At 39.4% G+C, this 15331-nt stretch overlaps 1 protein-coding gene across 1 annotated transcript in view; it reads left to right on the forward strand.

The window, feature by feature from the left end:
* Positions 1 to 1440: 1440 nt before the first annotated feature.
* ncana (neurocan a) overlaps positions 1441 to 15331 on the forward strand; it is a gene marked incomplete at its 3' end in the record, with an annotated part of 97127 nt that continues 83236 nt past the window's right edge. The window contains exon 1 of the mRNA XM_081375587.1: positions 1441 to 1472. The remainder of the gene's footprint in view (positions 1473 to 15331) is intronic.

Consider the following 15331-nt stretch of genomic DNA (forward strand, 5'->3'; position numbering starts at 1 on the left):
AGAGCAAAAAACCCACAACGACACTGACCAAGCAGATGCATATAGGATAAAAACTAATTATTTCCATGTTTTTTTGCCACAAAATTACGTTTTATTATGTATTAAGCATTAATTAAAGTACACGACTACTCTCTCTCTCCCAATCAAACGCACACACACACATACAGTACGGGCACACACTCAGAAACGCAGCTCTGATGAGTTTATTAGTTTAGCAACTCAAAAGCTACATGAAATTTCTCACTAGCGAGGGAATAACAGCACTGTTCTTGAAGCAGATAAACTTACTGTATCACTATTAGAGACGCTGCTGATGAACACTGTTGAGAGACACACACACTCAGGTGATTCACACACACTTAATCTCTCTCTCTCTAATAACTGCATTAATAACTGCATGAGTCTGCTATCAAGCCTACGTTACAAGCTTTTAAAATGACATTTTGTAATTAGCAACACATTAGCAATGGAGGCGTGGGATGAGATGCGTACGAAATTAGTCCTACACACAAGAGTGTTTTAAATTAAAAAACCTGACAAATGTCTTGAAATACATCGTCTGAACAATGTTTTGAGGGGTGACCTTAGTATAAGCTGAATAATTGACTCCGGTCCTGTTGAATTATAGGAAAATAATGCACACCCGATTCTACGGGTGAATAATTCAACGGCCCGTCCTGTCGTCAATAATTCCTTACTTATTTGCTATTTTACGCTTATTAAACCAGATTATTTGACAAAACATTTTCATAGTGCGCCGCATACATGCTAGGCTGCTCTTAAAAATAAAGTTGTTATAAAAAAGGGGGTTTCACAGCGATGCCATGCATAGAATAATGACTTTTGATTCCTTTCAGAGAACAGTTCTTAAAGAACCAGTAAAGAAAAATCTAAATTTCATTAAAGAACCTTTTGTTTAATGGAAAGGTTCCATGGATGTTGAATGTTCTTCATAGAAATTGGAACCATAGACTCCAATAAAGAACCTTGTCTGCTGCGAAAATATTTAGCTAATCTAAAATGCAATAGAAACCTAAAATGATTTGTTAACAGTCATGATATATTGACGTATTCTCCCATGAGCTCTATATTCAGCTGTGACTGCTGCTCTCTCTCTCTCTCTCTCTCTCTCTCTCTCTCTCGGGCTCGGGTGGGGGGTTTGTGTGTGCTCTTCTCCTCTTTTTCTTCAACACCCTTTTGTTTCTGATCTCCAGTAGACGGAGGAGGCGCGAGGCCGACGTCAGTGTGCGCGTGCTCGTGCTCGTCCGCGGATCTGCCCGGTCCTTGTCATTGCTTTTACCGTCGGAAACTGTTCAAGAGCGTTTGCAGCTTCATTGCTGGAGTTCAATTCATTTGCTGTGACTGAAGTTCCAGCAGACTCGGATGAGGTAGACTCTTCCTCCATCGCTTCTGCTCAGCTGATCTTCCTCCATTCCGCCGGTGAGGTCTCGTGACAACTTTAACAACTCCAGGTAAGAGGACACTTCATATCATAATCTCATATTACTTGCGTGTTAAATCTCATTAATCGGGTCCTTGAATCGTTATTGCTCGCGGGTTAATAGCACTAGACACGGGGGTTTTGGTGGATGTCTGATTTCAAATCCGATTTAACCCTCTGGATGTCTGTAATCTCAGCCAGGCATGCTGTCATTTCTGCGTGCATGATTTGATGTGTGATGTGAATGTGGAAATCTGGTTCTGAACATGATCTGTTCACATCTAATGAATGTTAGTGCAGTCTTTGTGTCACTAGAAACTCTTGATTGATGTGCACAGAAAGAACCCATATTTACATTTACATTTTTCCATTCAGCAGATGCTTGTATTAAAAAAACATTGTGTGCATTTTATCATATCTCGGCTCTTAAGTATGATATACTTTCTCTTTTGTAAGTTGCTTTGGATCGAAGTGACTGCTAAATGCATGAATGCAAATGTAGTAATATAGATTAGTAATGCAGAAAAGGATGGCACAATACAGTAAAAGTTATAAGAAATATCAAAATCACATTTGCATTGCAAGTCGCAAGGATGTGCATTTAAATGTTTAAAATCAAAGCAAGTGATGCAGCATAAAAATACCTATAATGTGCTTCCCTTTGTAATGTTTAATTCAAGTCATGAATGTTTTTTGATACAGCACAGCAGTGAAAAGTGAACTACTAGGCTAAATGCATGAATGCAAATGTAATAATATAGATTAGTACACTGGAGGGAAATGCAGAAAAGGATAGAACAATAAAAGTTATAAGAAATCGCACATTTGCATTGCAAATCTCAAGGATGTGCATTAATGTTTAAAATCAAAAACACCTAAAATGTGCTTCCCTTTGTAATGTTTAATTCAAGTCATGATTGTTTTCTGATGCAGTACAGCAGTGAAAGTCATTTCAGAGTCAGATCTGACGGTTCCTGAAGGCAACGACTGCATGTCTCAGATCAGCAGCTGTTTTCATCTGTAAATATCTGCTTACGGATGCTCCTGTGTAGAAGAAGAGAGTGAGTGTGTTGTGTGTGGGACAGGCGTAGGCGAGAGGTAAAGGCGAAGATCTCGTTCTCTTCGGCAGCTTTACTGAAGTTGCTCGAGATGAAAGCGTCCCGGCATTTCTTCTTCATCCCGTCGGCCATGAGAAGCTCTTCAGACCCTCGCGACACACGGACATCATAATCACCGGCCACTCACACACACATGCCAGGATTCTCCATCAGTGTTTCCTTCGGGATTGTCTGCAGTCTGGGATTCTCTGAGGCCGAATGCTCAGCTGTAGAAGACCACAATGAGAGGTTAGGGTGGAAATAAGAGGATTAATGCGGATGGATTTATTGGCGTATGATAATGAGATGGCGTTTTAGGGGTGAAGGGAGCCGAGGGTGAACGGGTCAGGGTGATCCGAGAGAAATCAGGGCTCGAGGTCGGGTGTTATGTATAGTTCACGAATCCGATCAATCTGATCAGCCTTTGTGTTTCAGCGACTGATCGATGTAATACGAACCCCTTTACCTCTCTCTTTTTTTGAGGAGTGTAACGATTCCCTCATGTCACGATCCGATACATATCACGATACTGAACTCACGATACAATATTACTGCGATACTCCAAGAAGGTTAACAAAAAATATACTGGGGGTGTAAATTAATAGACTCAGACTTGGTGCTGAAACCCAATGCACGAGACACCAGAAAAACAATATTCATGATTCTGAAGCTGAAAATACTGAATTATTTTAGATGATTATGCACTCTGTCATTGACTAGATATATTTAAAATAATGTTTGCCACTTTTTACTGGTAACATACGACATCTGGCATTATCAGGACACACAAATATTCCCACATTGCATTATCATACATTATATTCATCATTATATATAGTAGTTTAATGTAGTACTGACACTAAAACTCTGAAAACGTGAATTTTTTCACACACAGTAATTTTCATTTTGGGTGAACTATACACAATACATATTATTGCATTTTTGTATTGCGATATATTGTGACATGATATATTGTTACACCATGATATATTGGTATATTATACATATTAGAAAATATAAAATGAAGACAGTGGTTTCTCTCTCTCTCTTTCTCTCTCCTCCTGAAGCTGTCTGTGTCTTTGTCCTCTTAAACCCCCCGTCTGTTCAAACAGCAGCTCAATACAATATCTGAGGCTCTTATCCATCAGTATGTCCACTTCATGACACTCTCTCTCTCTCTCTCTCTCTCTCTCTCTCTCACCCAGAGCTTATGTGAGCATTGAAAACAGTCTATGTTGTCTATAGGTCATAGGTCATATTTCACCCCAAAATTAAAGGAAATTATATTTTGCACCAAGAGATACCATTGAGACTGACAGCATTGTGACATTATTAAATGTCATTATTTTCATGACACATAAACACCCTCCAATTCTCATTACCGTAATGCAATTATGATATTATTATATATTATGATATTTCTTTTTTTTTATATATATATTTAGCAAATCATGATGGTAGTATTTGTTGGGCTGCATTTATATCAAGATTAAAAAATCCAGACTGAATGGTTTTTGTTATTGTATTGTTAAAGTAATGAAACAGTGTATATTTATATTTGCATTATTTTAATGAGAATTTGGTGAAAATGTGCTTAATTGTCTTAAATCATATCATATGATTTTAAGACAATCTACAAAATCACAACAACTTAATGGCATAAATAGCACAAATCCTTTATGTAAAAAAAAATTGTGTAGTTTTGGGGTGAATTATGACTGGAGATTTAAAAAATATCATAATTGCTCTGATTTGGCTCGAAAGTGAAGAAAAAAAAATATTTTTTTTCAGTGAAAAAATACAAGTACACTGTTAATAATTATTATAAAACACAGATGTTTGGAATATGTTTTACAATAAAACACTATTTCAGTCTTTCTACTTCAAAATTTCACATTTAATTCAATGTGTTACGTAAATCCTACACCAAATTTAGCATTTTACTGTACATAAAAATGTCTGATTTTATCTGAAGCGTCTAAAACTTTGAGCTTCATTCTGAATTGTGTGTTCATGACCTTATAAGACGTGTTTGTCAGTGTTTGTGTGGCTGTTTGCTCAGAGCTCAGTCTGTATTTGCTGTAAAGTCCTTCATCTCCATGGATCATCAGCTGATGAAGTGTTGTGTACGTGATGCTTCTTTAACAGACGCTGCTGTTCTGGGTTTAAACGCTCTGCTGTATTGATTGGTTTATTCTGCTGACCATCTGCATGCTGGACTTTCTGCAGTGGAGCAGAACGTTTAACTGAGCAGAACTGAGCATACATTTGGTTTATTCAAGCATTAATATTACTGTTGCTGGTATTTAGTGTTAATGATTTGAACAAACCCCTAACACTAAGTATTGAACTCATTCTGCACTGTTTGTGCTACATGAACAATATCTGTGGCTTGCTGGAATTGTTCTGCTAAATTTCCAAATGTCATTTTTCCTACAATTTCACACACACATGTGCAGAGCAGAATATAAAAGAATATATTTTGAATTGGACTTAGCAACTGCTAAGTAACACCCTGGCAACCAGCCACACAACCCTAGCAACTGCATAGCAACATCCTGGCAACCCCCACCATGCCCTACCAGCTGCAAAGCGATGCTCTAATAACTGCATAGCAATGCCCTATCAACTGCATAACAACACCCTGACAACCACCCACAATGCCCTTGCAACTGCATAGCAACTCTTGAGGAACTGCATAGCAATGCCCTGGTAACATCTCCCAACACCCTAGCAACTGCATAACAACACCCTGGCAACTACCCACAATGTCCTTCCAGCTGCAAAGTGATGCTCTAGCAACTGCATAGTAATATCCTCCTGGTAACCACCCACAACACCTTTGTAAACTGCTTAGCAACGCCCTAGCAACCACCCACAATGCCCAAGCAACTGCATAGCAAAGTCTTAGCAACTGCATGGCAATGTCCTGGCAACCACCCGCAACACCCTAGCAACTGCACCCTTGTTAACTGCTTAGCAATGCCCTAGCAACCACCCACAATGCCCAGGCAACTGCATTGCAAAGTCTTAGCAACGCCCTGGCAACCACCCACAACACATTAGCAGTGTGGTCAGTTTTACTTGTGCTGATGCCACATATTTATTTCAGGAGAAGTAAAAAGCACAGAAACAAACACACACTTGTAACCTTTGTGTGCAAACACACAAGCAGAACACGCTGTTGGCTCATGCATAATGAATTGTGTCTGTGTGTGTGTAAGTTCACAGGAGGGTCTCTGAGACACACGAGGAATAAACATGTCTCTTCCAGAACCGTTCAGCTGTGTTCTGTGGTTATGTTGTAATGCAAACACTCCTGATCATTCACACTAAGATTTTCCCATACAATCCATGGCTCCATGCTGCAATTGAATTGGTTTCATAATTGATCAATTTTACAACATTAACACTGCTATTTTCCTGTTTATTAATTTAAAAAAAGCTGTTTTGATACAATGTAGTGTTGTGAAAGCATTGTTTATAGCAGGGCTGGGGATTGACAAAAAATTCAATTCGATTTCTATTCAAAAGCTTGCGATTTGTTTCGATTAATTGGAGCCTATCAAGTTTAGTCACAAGCTCTTTTTAATACTGTTCATTGGTTAAGTTTTTGCAAAACCCTCAGAAAGATGTGAAGGCTGATTTATAAAAAATATTTTAAAGTAGTCCTTAATTTCATCCCTTAAAACTCATCTTTGATCACCAAAATGACATATATGTAAAAGTTTTTTTCCTTCTTCAAATTCTTCATGCCTTAAAATAGCTTGAATGTTACTCGACACCCTTGCCTCATTTATTATGCGCGGTTCTATGAATATGCAAATGAGCCCCGCCTCCACTCACTCACTCAGCTCAGAGATCCACTGGTTGACGATCACACGTTGATCTGATTGGTTACAAGGTAGTTTGTGCCGTCAGAAACACCAGCGATTTCAAAGCGTGTGTTTGAGACTGTCTTTGGTTCACTGCAGTTTTAAGGAGGAAATACTCAGCAATGCTGTCGACTTATGAATTTACACATGGTTTGTCTTAAAGCGCATTAAAAACACCACATAGACACATAAACAACATTAAAAGCTGGATTTACACCACAGGGGGACTTTAACTGACGAAATATGGACTAGTATACTTTTATGTTTTTTTATTTTTTATCCTTTTTGAGCTTGAAGGCAATTTTATTCTATAATTTGATTGGAAAGAGCTTTGCGCTCCATGAAATATAGTCATACAGGTTTGGAACAACATGAGAGTGAGTAAATTATGGCATTATTGTTTATTTTTGCATGAAGTAACTCTTGAAAATGTTCTCAGGCTGTGAAATCCTCTTTGGAAGCACTATTTTTAGATGATATGGCAGGTTGTATGAATAGTGAAATCAACCCCATGCGTTCCCTCATTATCGAGGGCCGCTGCGCACACGCAGAATCTTCTGATAATGTTTGTCACAATTCATGCTGGTTTAATTAAGTTAAACATCAGTTCATTAACACCTGCTGAGTCACCGCTGGGCGGAAATAAACGCTTTACTTTTTAAAACTTTTGTGAAGTTCATGTGCATGTGCCGTAGCCCCAGAACAAACATGTATTGCTCAGACTGAATCTGACAAATGCCATTTTCATTGCAGAATTTGGTCTTGGAAAAGAGTTTGAAACATTGTTGAGATCCTTCAAACCTCTAGAGGAGCACATTTGGAAAGCAGGGGACTTCAGCGTAGGGCTCCATTGCCCGGCCTTTAATCGCATTACCGTCTAGGAGAAAGTACTTAGATTGTGAAGAGATCTAATTTGTGATTTTTCTTCCCTATATGGGATTGTGGGTAATTGGTATTGCCCTGCTGGAGGGTCTCTAGTTCAATAGAAGACATGAAGGTTTGAAGGCGTTTGAGATCAGACCAACTGTCTTAGTGTGTGTGTGTGTGTGTGTGTGTGTGTGTGTGTGTGTGTGTACTTGTACAACTATCTTTGTGAGGACCAGTTTGAGTTTTAGACCATTGGACAAAGAGAGTAAAGTGAGGACATTTTGGCCGGTCCTCACTTTCTGAGAGCCTTTAAAGGCTGTTTGAGGGTTAACACTTGGTTTTAGGGATAAGGTTATAATGAGGTTTAGGGTCAGGGGTCGGGTTAGGCACTTAGTTGTGATGGGTAAGGTTAGGATAAGTGGCTAGAGATTGCATTGTGTCAATGAATGTCCTCATAAAGATAGATGTACAAGAATATGTGTGGGGGTGTGTGTGTGTGTGTGTGTGTGTGTGTGTGTGTGTGTGTGTGTGTGTGTGTGTGTGTGTGTGTGTGTGTGTGTGTGTGTGTGTGTGTGTGCCTGCACAGTATACAGTAAATGAGTTTTGGGAATAGAAGTCGTCCCTAGGAACATTTGTCTTCTCCTTAGTTTAACACCTGTATTGTCTGTACACTGCTTACGGTGCGGATGTGAGCATTACTGTGGGAATAGCCTGGGAGTTTGGATCTAGATGTATCAGATTCCTTTATGAGCAGCGAGAGAGATATTCACACATATCATATCAAAGCTGTTCTTTCTTTTCAATATGCATGTTCAGATATTCACACAACAAAAATATTCTGGGGGCCATGAAAGTTTTGTCGAAATTATCAAAAATGCTGGCACTGGCAACGGTTTTGTTTAGTTGTTTCTAAAACACTGGCGGGGAAAGAGTTCAACTGGATGTGAAGAAAAATCCAGATTACTTTAACTTAAAAAATGTAAAGTAAGGGTTAAAAATGTCCCTGTAGTTGTGTGTGAGTGTGTTTCAGCACCGGACAGCTCCCGAGCGTCAGTCACTTCACCATCACTGAAACTGCTGGACAGTAATCTACATGTGATGAGTGTGTGAGTGTGTGTATCACTGAAACTGCTGGACAGTAATCTACATGTGATGAGTGTGTGAGTGTGTGTATCACTGAAACTGCTGGACAGTAATCTACATGTGATGAGTGTGTGAGTGTGTGTATCACTGAAACTGCTGGACAGTAATCTACATGTGGTGAGTGTGTGAGTGTGTGTATCACTGAAACTGCTGGACAGTAATCTACATGTGATGAGTGTGTGAGTGTGTGTATCACTGAAACTGCTAGACAGTAATCTACATGTGATGAGTGTGTGAGTGTGTGTATCACTGAAACTGCTGGACAGTAATCTACATGTGATGAGTGTGTGAGTGTGTGTATCACTGAAACTGCTGGACAGTAATCTACATGTGATGAGTGTGTGAGTGTGTGTATCACTGAAACTGCTGGACAGTAATCTACATGTGATGAGTGTGTGAGTGTGTGTATCACTGAAACTACTGGACAGTAATCTACATGTGGTGAGTGTGTGAGTGTGTGTATCACTGAAACTGCTGGACAGTAATCTACATGTGATGAGTGTGTGAGTGTGTGTATCACTGAAACTGCTGGACAGTAATCTACATGTGATGAGTGTGTGAGTGTGTGTATCACTGAAACTGCTGGACAGTAATCTACATGTGATGAGTGTGTGAGTGTGTGTATCACTGAAACTACTGGACAGTAATCTACATGTGATGAGTGTGTGAGTGTGTGTATCACTGAAACTGCTGGACAGTAATCTACATGTGATGAGTGTGTGAGTGTGTGTATCACTGAAACTGCTGGACAGTAATCTACATGTGATGAGTGTGTGAGTGTGTGTATCACTGAAACTACTGGACAGTAATCTACATGTGATGAGTGTGTGAGTGTGTGTATCACTGAAACTGCTGGACAGTAATCTACATGTGATGAGTGTGTGAGTGTGTGTATCACTGAAACTACTGGACAGTAATCTACATGTGATGAGTGTGTGAGTGTGTGTATCACTGAAACTGCTGGACAGTAATCTACATGTGATGAGTGTGTGAGTGTGTGTATCACTGAAACTGCTGGACAGTAATCTACATGTGGTGAGTGTGTGAGTGTGTGTATCACTGAAACTGCTGGACAGTAATCTACATGTGATGAGTGTGTGAGTGTGTGTATCACTGAAACTGCTGGACAGTAATCTACATGTGATGAGTGTGTGAGTGTGTGTATCACTGAAACTGCTGGACAGTAATCTACATGTGATGAGTGTGTGAGTGTGTGTATCACTGAAACTGCTGGACAGTAATCTACATGTGATGAGTGTGTGAGTGTGTGTATCACTGAAACTACTGGACAGTAATCTACATGTGATGAGTGTGTGAGTGTGTGTATCACTGAAACTGCTGGACAGTAATCTACATGTGATGAGTGTGTGAGTGTGTGTATCACTGAAACTGCTGGACAGTAATCTACATGTGATGAGTGTGTGAGTGTGTGTATCACTGAAACTGCTGGACAGTAATCTACATGTGGTGAGTGTGTGAGTGTGTGTATCACTGAAACTGCTGGACAGTAATCTACATGTGATGAGTGTGTGAGTGTGTGTATCACTGAAACTGCTGGACAGTAATCTACATGTGGTGAGTGTGTGAGTGTGTGTATCACTGAAACTGCTGGACAGTAATCTACATGTGATGAGTGTGTGAGTGTGTGTATCACTGAAACTACTGGACATTAATCTACATGTGATGAGTGTGTGAGTGTGTGTATCACTGAAACTACTGGACATTAATCTACATGTGATGAGTGTGTGAGTGTGTGTATCACTGAAACTGCTGGACAGTAATCTACATGTGATGAGTGTTTGAGTGTGTGTATCACTGAAACTGCTGGACAGTAATCTACATGTGGTGAGTGTGTGAGTGTGTGTATCACTGAAACTGCTGGACAGTAATCTACATGTGATGAGTGTGTGAGTGTGTGTATCACTGAAACTGCTGGACAGTAATCTACATGTGGTGAGTGTGTGAGTGTGTGTATCACTGAAACTGCTGGACAGTAATCTACATGTGATGAGTGTGTGAGTGTGTGTATCACTGAAACTACTGGACATTAATCTACATGTGATGAGTGTGTGAGTGTGTGTATCACTGAAACTACTGGACATTAATCTACATGTGATGAGTGTGTGAGTGTGTGTATCACTGAAACTACTGGACATTAATCTACATGTGATGAGTGTGTGAGTGTGTGTATCACTGAAACTGCTGGACAGTAATCTACATGTGATGAGTGTGTGAGTGTGTGTATCACTGAAACTGCTGGACAGTAATCTACATGTGATGAGTGTGTGAGTGTGTGTATCACTGAAACTACTGGACAGTATCTACATGTGATGAGTGTGTGAGTGTGTGTATCACTGAAACTGCTGGACAGTAATCTACATGTGATGAGTGTGTGAGTGTGTGTATCACTGAAACTGCTGGACAGTAATCTACATGTGGTGAGTGTGTGAGTGTGTGTATCACTGAAACTGCTGGACAGTAATCTACATGTGATGAGTGTGTGAGTGTGTGTATCACTGAAACTGCTGGACAGTAATCTACATGTGATGAGTGTGTGAGTGTGTGTATCACTGAAACTGCTGGACAGTAATCTACATGTGATGAGTGTGTGAGTGTGTGTATCACTGAAACTGCTGGACAGTAATCTACATGTGATGAGTGTGTGAGTATGTGTATCACTGAAACTGCTGGACAGTAATCTACATGTGATGAGTGTGTGAGTGTGTGTATCACTGAAACTACTGGACAGTAATCTACATGTGATGAGTGTGTGAGTGTGTGTATCACTGAAACTGCTGGACAGTAATCTACATGTGATGAGTGTGTGAGTGTGTGTATCACTGAAACTGCTGGACAGTAATCTACATGTGATGAGTGTGTGAGTGTGTGTATCACTGAAACTGCTGGACAGTAATCTACATGTGGTGAGTGTGTGAGTGTGTGTATCACTGAAACTGCTGGACAGTAATCTACATGTGATGAGTGTGTGAGTGTGTGTATCACTGAAACTGCTGGACAGTAATCTACATGTGGTGAGTGTGTGAGTGTGTGTATCACTGAAACTGCTGGACAGTAATCTACATGTGATGAGTGTGTGAGTGTGTGTATCACTGAAACTACTGGACATTAATCTACATGTGATGAGTGTGTGAGTGTGTGTATCACTGAAACTACTGGACATTAATCTACATGTGATGAGTGTGTGAGTGTGTGTATCACTGAAACTGCTGGACAGTAATCTACATGTGATGAGTGTTTGAGTGTGTGTATCACTGAAACTGCTGGACAGTAATCTACATGTGATGAGTGTGTGAGTGTGTGTATCACTGAAACTACTGGACAGTAATCTACATGTGATGAGTGTGTGAGTGTGTGTATCACTGAAACTGCTGGACAGTAATCTACATGTGATGAGTGTGTGAGTGTGTGTATCACTGAAACTGCTGGACAGTAATCTACATGTGGTGAGTGTGTGAGTGTGTGTATCACTGAAACTGCTGGACAGTAATCTACATGTGATGAGTGTGTGAGTGTGTGTATCACTGAAACTGCTGGACAGTAATCTACATGTGGTGAGTGTGTGAGTGTGTGTATCACTGAAACTGCTGGACAGTAATCTACATGTGATGAGTGTGTGAGTGTGTGTATCACTGAAACTACTGGACATTAATCTACATGTGATGAGTGTGTGAGTGTGTGTATCACTGAAACTACTGGACATTAATCTACATGTGATGAGTGTGTGAGTGTGTGTATCACTGAAACTGCTGGACAGTAATCTACATGTGATGAGTGTGTGAGTGTGTGTATCACTGAAACTGCTGGACAGTAATCTACATGTGGTGAGTGTGTGAGTGTGTGTATCACTGAAACTGCTGGACAGTAATCTACATGTGATGAGTGTGTGAGTGTGTGTATCACTGAAACTACTGGACATTAATCTACATGTGATGAGTGTGTGAGTGTGTGTATCACTGAAACTGCTGGACAGTAATCTACATGTGATGAGTGTGTGAGTGTGTGTATCACTGAAACTACTGGACAGTATCTACATGTGATGAGTGTGTGAGTGTGTGTATCACTGAAACTACTGGACAGTAATCTACATGTGATGAGTGTGTGAGTGTGTGTATCACTGAAACTGCTGGACAGTAATCTACACGTGATGAGTGTGTGAGTGTGTGTATCACTGAAACTGCTGGACAGTAATCTACATGTGATGAGTGTTTGAGTGTGTGTATCACTGAAACTGCTGGACAGTAATCTACATGTGATGAGTGTGTGAGTGTGTGTATCACTGAAACTGCTGGACAGTAATCTACATGTGATGAGTGTGTGAGTGTGTGTATCACTGAAACTGCTGGACAGTAATCTACATGTGATGAGTGTTTGAGTGTGTGTATCACTGAAACTGCTGGACAGTAATCTACATGTGGTGAGTGTGTGAGTGTGTGTATCACTGAAACTGCTGGACAGTAATCTACATGTGATGAGTGTGTGAGTGTGTGTATCACTGAAACTGCTGGACAGTAATCTACATGTGGTGAGTGTGTGAGTGTGTGTATCACTGAAACTGCTGGACAGTAATCTACATGTGATGAGTGTGTGAGTGTGTGTATCACTGAAACTACTGGACATTAATCTACATGTGATGAGTGTGTGAGTGTGTGTATCACTGAAACTACTGGACAGTATCTACATGTGATGAGTGTGTGAGTGTGTGTATCACTGAAACTGCTGGACAGTAATCTACATGTGGTGAGTGTGTGAGTGTGTGTATCACTGAAACTGCTGGACAGTAATCTACATGTGATGAGTGTGTGAGTGTGTGTATCACTGAAACTGCTGGACAGTAATCTACATGTGATGAGTGTGTGAGTGTGTGTATCACTGAAACTGCTGGACAGTAATCTACATGTGATGAGTGTGTGAGTGTGTGTATCACTGAAACTACTGGACAGTAATCTACATGTGATGAGTGTGTGAGTGTGTGTATCACTGAAACTGCTGGACAGTAATCTACATGTGATGAGTGTGTGAGTGTGTGTATCACTGAAACTGCTGGACAGTAATCTACATGTGATGAGTGTTTGAGTGTGTGTATCACTGAAACTGCTGGACAGTAATCTACATGTGGTGAGTGTGTGAGTGTGTGTATCACTGAAACTGCTGGACAGTAATCTACATGTGATGAGTGTGTGAGTGTGTGTAGTGTGTAATCTGGGATGTTCTACATCCGGCATGTTGTCACTGTCATGTGACCTACAGAATCATTTCCGTCGCATTACTGTCATTCACAAACCCAAGAATGTGTTTGTGGGAATATTAATTACTTGCGTTTGTCTGTGTCCTTATAATGCTTTTGTCTTGTTAATGTCTTTACATGAATAACCTGTCAGATCTTCATTATTAATGTTGAGTTAGATGTGTTTAGTCGTTGTTCAGACATGAGTGCTTCCTTCTTGATGATGTAATGTTACTTCATGTGTGATCTGACTATGATACTGTGGCTTTACGGTGGTGAGAAACTTGATATTGGTGTAATATAATGTGGTGGATTAATTCAAATGATTAAATAAATTAGACTTTAGACTTCAATCAAACTAGATCATTAAGATGTTACCATGTTACTGGCATTAGGTACAATAGTCGTGTCTTCAGAAGGACTTATTTTTCCACATCATCCTAAGAAAAGAAAGAATAAGAGAGTAATTTAATACATTTTTTGTTTATTATTATTATTGGAAGAGAATATACAGAAATTTCCACAGAGGTAACACTTTACTTAAAGCCTATATTTGCAGATTCCTTGTTTCATCTGAATGTGTTTTAATGCATTTTACTTTCTAAAGGTGTGACATTTAATGGAGAGTATTATAATGTATTAAACTGTGGTTATAATTATTCATGAGATCATAAGGTGCATTACAAGGCATAATTAATGCATCAAAATACTTTTATAATGCACTAATGCTTTTATAATGAGCAAAAATATGAATGCTTTAAAAATACTTTTATAATGCAATATATAAGGCTATGTGTATGTTATACACACACAATCAATTTCAAGACTAATTCCTTGTCAATAAATTACATTCTGATTTTGAAAAGCATTGCACTGAAACAATCTTCATTTGTATTTGTTTGCAATTGCAGTTTAGTATCTCTGGATGTCTTTTACATGCATTGATGATAACTTCCACTAATGTAAACCCCATTTCACAAGAACAGGAACCTGCTATTATTCTGTGTTTAACTGTCTCTCGTCCAGCGGTCCGCAGGAGGTCTCCCAGTCCCCCCCAGCCCCCCTCACGCCCCCCTCACGCCTGTTAATGAGAGGACCCGTCAAACAAAGGAAGGCGTCTCAGTGTCTCTGTGTTTATAGTCCGTTCTCCTCGCCTGACACCAGACAGACGCTCATATCAATGTGTGTTTGACATCACTGACATGTTTCTGAGGCAGATGTGTGCAAATGTGCTCATTAAATTAAACAGTAGTCATTTGGAAATCGCATGCAAATTTACTGTTTTTATTGAACCAACTAAATCAGCATGAATATATTAGGATGCATGAATGAAAAGGTTCAGATCAGATATAAAGCGTTTGTAAGTGTCAACAGAACATTGACACTTTTTACAGTGGATGTATTAATAGTCTTGTTTTGCTATCTTTAGTAAATCATTTTAATGCCAGTTATTCTGTATTCAAAATGAACAGTCAGACTTGTTCTGCTCTTTAATGTCAATTTAAGGCTAGTTATTCTTAAAATTTGCAATTAAAACAAATAAAATAATCTCAAATAACACTTATTTTTAATAATAATATTTAATAAATATACAAAGAAAACATTTTCAGCCTTTATTATATGTAATTATCTAAATATGTGATTCTTCTTTTTAAGCAGACCT

This window comes from Scardinius erythrophthalmus (assembly GCF_964197995.2).
Source record: "Scardinius erythrophthalmus genome assembly, chromosome: 9".
NCBI lineage: Eukaryota > Metazoa > Chordata > Actinopteri > Cypriniformes > Leuciscidae > Scardinius > Scardinius erythrophthalmus.